Source organism: Primulina eburnea, chromosome 12, assembly GCF_022965805.1.
Source record: "Primulina eburnea isolate SZY01 chromosome 12, ASM2296580v1, whole genome shotgun sequence".
NCBI lineage: Eukaryota > Viridiplantae > Streptophyta > Magnoliopsida > Lamiales > Gesneriaceae > Primulina > Primulina eburnea.
Window position 1 is genome coordinate 15207152 of NC_133112.1, and position 6112 is coordinate 15213263.

General features: G+C 33.4%; 1 pseudogene; it reads right to left on the reverse strand.

Annotated features, from left to right (window-relative positions):
• Positions 1–2986, reverse strand: part of LOC140806684 (uncharacterized) — a 103423-nt pseudogene extending 100437 nt beyond the window's left edge.
• Between the last annotated feature and the right edge of the window lie 3126 nt (positions 2987–6112).

The window sequence follows — 6112 nt, forward strand, 5'->3', positions numbered from 1 at the left end:
GTCCTCCGCATGCTTCTGAATAACAAAATTTAATGACACTACTTACCTCATTGTCGGGTATGCAACGTCGAAAAATTTGATCCAGACAATACTTGAACAGATATGGATCATCCCAATAAAAGTTTTTTACCTCATTCAAAAATTTTCTTTTATCTTGAGAACTCCATTGCGGTGGAATTTTTCCTGTCACAAGAAAATTTACTATGTTAGCAAACCAAGGTGTAGTAGTAACTGAAAATAGATGTTCATTAGGAAAATTATCGTTAATTGGTGTCATTTCACAAGATGATCCTGTTACTAGTCTCGATAAATGATCGGCTACGACATTATCGGTTCTTTTTTTATCTTTGATCACAATGTCAAATTCTTGGAGCAACAAAATCCATCGTATCAGTCGTGACTTTGCATCCTGTTTGGTCAACAAATATCTAATAGTAGAATGATCAGTAAACACAATAGTCGTTGATCAAATCAAATAAGAACGAAATTTATCTAATGCAAATATTACAGCAAGTAGTTTTTTTTCAGTTGTGGAGTAATTCATTTGAGCATTGTTTAAAGTTCTACTTGCATAATATATCACATAAGGCTTACCGTTTCTTCTTTGACCCAGTACTGCACAAACTGCATTATCACTCGCATCACACATGATTTCAAATGGTAAAGACCAGTCAGGAGGTTGCATGATAGGAGCTGATGTTAAATGTCGAATGATTTTATCAAAAGCATTTTGACATTCTTGAGTCCACTCAAATGCAGTGTCTTTTGTTAAGAGGTTACAAATGGGTAGAGTTTAAACTAAAGTCCTTTATAAACCTCCTATAAAATCCAACATGTCCCAAAAATGAGCGAATTTCTTTAATAGTTTTTGGAGGGGGTAATTGGCAATGACATCAACTTTTGCTTTATCAACTTCAATTCCATGAGATGACACGACATGTCCCAAAACAATTCCAGAAGTAATCATGAAATGAAATTTTTCCCAATTTAAAATAAGACCTTTTTCCTCGCATATTTTTAAAACTTTTTCCAAATTTTCAAGACAATTATCAAATGTATTCCCAAAGACAGTTAAATCATCCCTGAAAATTTCTAAACAATTTTCAACCATGTCGCAAAAAATGCTTAGCATACATCTTTGAAATGTTGATGGGGCATTGCATAATCCAAATGGCATCCTTCTAAATGCAAATGTTCCAAAAGGACATGTGAATGTAGTTTTTTCTTGATCTTCGAGTGAAATGGGAATTCGATAATAACCTGAATATCCAGCAAGAAAACAGTAGTATGGATGACCTGCTACTCTTTCTAAAATTTGATCCAAAAATGGTAATGGAAAATTATCTTTTCTAGTGGCGTCATTTAATTTTCTATAATCAATACACATCTGCCAACTAGATGGGACTCGACTTGTTAACAATTCACCTTTTTCATTTTTTATCAATGTGATGCCAGATTTTTTTGGAACTACTTGTGTTGGGCTTACCCACTTACTATCAGAAATAGGGTAGATAATCCCAACATCGAGTAGTTTGAGAACTTCAGTTTTCGCAACATCTTTCATGTGTGGATTTAATCTCCTTTGTGGTTGTTGAGATGTTTTAGCATTTTCTTCTAAGTGAATTTTGTGAGTGCAAATTAGTGGATTAATGCCCTTAAGATCTTTTAGTGTCCAACCAATTGCATTTTTATGTCTTTTAAGCATATCAACTAATTTACCTTCTTGATTACTTGATAGTTTGGAAGAAATTACCACCGGATTTGTTTCATCTTCTCCAAGAAATGCATACTTCAATTCTTCTGGCAAGGGTTTTAACTCCAATATGGGTGGTTCGTCTTTGTTCTCATATTTTGCTTCAAATTCTTTTTCTGATTCTGGTAACGGGTGATACATAATAAAATCATCAAAATCAATTTCAATATTTTCTTTAATAGTTTCAATTGAACAAATATTTAATGGATCACGAGTACTTCCTTCTTGAATGTTTTCTTCCACAAGAGTTTCAATAAGATTTTCATCTTCACTTTCATCTCCTTTGTCATGTGGTTGCTTACAAAGATTAAAAACATTGAGCTCCAAGGTCATGTTACCAAATGACAACTTCATTATTCCATTCCTGCAATTTATAAGAGCATTAGAAGTTGCTAAAAATGGACGACCCAGAATTACAGGAATTGCATTACAGGATTCGATAGGTTGTGTATCTAAAACTATGAAATCGACAGGATATACAAGGTTATCAACTTGGACCAATACGTCTTCTACCATACCTCTTGGCACCTTAACAAATCTATCGGCATGTAAAAGTGTTACCGAAGTAGGTTTTAACCCGCCTAGATTAAGTTCTTGATAAACCGAATATGGAAGTAAATTCACACTAGCTTCAAGATCAAGCAAGGCTTTTTTAATCTTTCGTTCTCCAATAATACAAGAAATAGTAGGACAACCTGGGTCTTTGTATTTCAAAGTATTATTATTTTGAATGATTGCACTTACTTGTTCGACTAAAAATGCTTTCTTTTTAACATTCAATTTTCTTTTCACAGTGCACAAGTCTTTCAAAAATTTGGCATATGATGGTATCTGTTTTATTGCATCTAATAAAAGAATATTAACTTTTACTTGTTTAAAAATATCATATATATCAGAATTCAACTTTGATTTTTTTGTATTTTTCAATGCATGAGGGAATGGTGGTGACACTGTCTGTTTAACCTCCTCTTCGCAAGTTATGGGTTCCACTTCCTTACCCTTTGAAGTTGATTTATCATCATCTTCACAAGGTTCAAGAATGGATTTTTCCACAACCTTACCACTTCGAAGGGCAATAACAGATTTTACCTGATCCATCGGTTGAGTTCCAGAAGTTCCAGTTTGTGTATGATGATCCTTGGGATTAGGCAGAGGTTGTGAAGGAAATTTACCTTTTTCATGAACATTAAGTGCAGATGCAAATTTAGCAAGAGTATCTTTCAAATCTGTCATGGTTTGAGCAGTTTGAGTATTGATAGACTCTTGCTTTGCAATGAAAGAATTCAATGTATCTTCCAAATTTCTTTTCGGCGGAGGAACATAAGGTGCATAATTTTGAAAATTTTGTTGATTATGAAAATGTGGTTGCGGAAATTGTGCAGCATTATCATTCCTCCAACTAAAATTTGGATGATTTCGCCAACCTGGATTGTAATTTTGAGAAAATGGTTCAAAATTTGGCCTTTTGAAATTGTTCAAAACATTGGCTTGTTCATGGAGACATTCTTTAAAAGAGGGCAAAGTGGGACAATCTTTTGTAAAATGATCACTTGTATCACAGATGTGACACACAATTTCTTGAACAAATTTTAATTGACCATTCTTTTTCAATTCAAGTGCCTCAATTTTTCTTGCCAAAGATGTAAATCTAGCTTGAAGATCATGTTCATCTTTGAGAGTGTACATACCTCCACCGGATGTAGGAGATTGAATCTTGTTTGATGGTTCGATTGTACCTATAGTGTCCCAATTTTGAGCATTTTCAGCTAATGAATCGAGATACTCAATTGCCTCGTTTGGATCTTTATCTTCAAATGTTCCATTACACATAAATTCAACCATTTGCCTATCTTTAGGTGTTAAGCCTTCATAAAATTGAGAAACAACCCTCCAAATTTCAAAACCATGATGTGGACAAAGATTAAGCAATTCTTTGTATCTATCCCAATACTGATAAAAAGTTGCTCCTTGTTTTTGAGTGAAAGTGATGATTTGCCTTTTGAAAGAATTTGTTCTATGCGATGGAAAAAACTTTTTCAAAAATTGTTGTTGCAATTCATCCCAAGTTCAAATGGATCCCGGTCTAAGATTTTGTAGCCAAGTTTTAGCTTTATCTTTTAAATAAAAAGGAAAAAGCTTAAGTCGAATGGTGTTCATGCTACAATTTAGATCATTATATGTGTTGCACACTTCTTCAAACTCTCGTAAATGCATGTATGGATTTTCAGAATCTAAGCCATAAAAGTTGGGTAAAAGTTGGATAATACCAGGCTTAAAATTGAAATGAGATGCATCAGGGGGAAAAACTAGACATGAAGGTGCACTAGTACGTGTAGGATTCATGTGATCTCTAAGTGTTCTTCGTCTATCATGATCATGTTGAGATTGAATTTCATCTTCATTTTCTTGGATGGGTTCTTCCGCCATGTTTTGTAAAAATAAAGGGTTATTTCGAATGAGTCGACCACTAAGTGTACGTGACCAAATGCTCATGCAAATGCAAATGCAAAAGAATAAAAACACACAAAAGCAATAAAAATTCAAATAAAGAAAAATAAACTATAAAGGAAATTAAATAGACTTGAAATTAAATTATACTTCCCCGGCAGCGGTGCCAAAAACTTATTGCGACTCTGATTGTTGCACTCCCAAGAGCAGGTTGTCCACAAATAGTATAATTCGGTGAGTCCGATATCGTATCCACATGGAAGCTAAGGTAATTACAAGTCCACTACAATGTCTTTTTGTTTTGTTTTGTTTTGTTTTTGTTTCTTTTTAATTTTAATGGTTTGAATCTTTAATGGGTAAATTTTAATTGTTCAAATTTTAATTTAAGTAGTTGAGATTAAAGGATCCACTCTTGGTATTTTAATAAAGTTAACATTAACGAACAATATTGAAATCCACTTAATAAAATGGTTCCAATATATTAAATAATCATATTTATATTATGTTATATATTACTATCTTATAAGTATATAATATATACCAAAACTTATAAATGTGGTCAAGTATTTATTGTGCTATATATATTTGTAAACACTAAATCAAGGTTCTCACTTTAAATGGTTGGTAAAACCAAACTAACATTTAAATGGTACCAAGAAATTAATATTATAATATATTCATATATAATAAATCAAGGCATCCACTTTAAATGGTTGGTAATACCAAACTAACATTTAAATGGTTCCAAGAATTTAGTGTAACATATAGCAACAATAAATCAAAACTCTCACTAATAAGTAGGGTATAAAAATACTTAAAGAAATAAATATAACATAAACAATAAATAATGATTAAATAATATAAAACATAGATTCTTGCCTTTTAGTAACCTTATTATCATGCCAAGAGTTTCACCTTTTCATCTCAACTTTAGGAAGTTAGCTATTCATTATTCAAAGTGTAAAACTTTGAATATGAAATTATCATGCTAATTATATTTAAATGAAGAAATAAAGGAAAAATATAGAGAGAAATATTATTGATGCGAATCTTGATACGAATAAATAGCAAACACGATTGAAAATAAATCGCACCCTCTATTCAATTACGATAACAAGACGCGTGTATTTTCCCGATCTTTGATTCAAGTATTGTGTGATATTCACCTCTAAACTAGCAAGAGTTTAGCAACAAATAATCAACGAGAGAAACAATCGCGTTTCAAGAGAACCTCCAAAGAACCCGCCCTTGGCAACCCTCGTGAAAATCGATCGACAAACGCCACAAAAGATAAATCTTTTGATAAGTTTGATTTGATACAACGCAAAAGTTATAACGAAACTTAAGCTTGTGTTGAGAGAATTCTCAATATCATAAAAGATGAATAATAGTCAATGTTGTTTTTACAATCAATAAAATTCGTCTATATATTGACTACAAATCAAAAAGATATGAAATCTACTTGCCAAGATAATAAAAACTCTAAAATAGGAAAATAAATCTCGTCCAAACGTAAAGGACACGGACCCCGTGTAGAGGTCCGGAAGGGGGTCCGTGTAGGCACTGTAATTTTCATCTCTCGAAAGTAGTAGACACGGACCCCGTGTACAGGTCCGTGCTCGGGTCCGTGTAGGCTCGGGATTTCTCTTCCTCAAGTGTAGTGGACACGGACCCCGTGTACTGGTCCGTGCTTGGGTCCGTGCAGCCTCGATTCTTCAAAATAATGCCTGATTAATGTTCCTTCGGCTTTCCAACGTGCTCCCATGCATCACGAGCCCTTCTCCCTTGCTTATCAATAATTTGAACACCATGCCCGGCCAGATTCACATCATACTCCCCTTCTTCAAAAAGATTTGTCCTCAAATCTTGCCCCCATGCACAAAAACGAAGCAAGTTAGTAATAACAAGGAT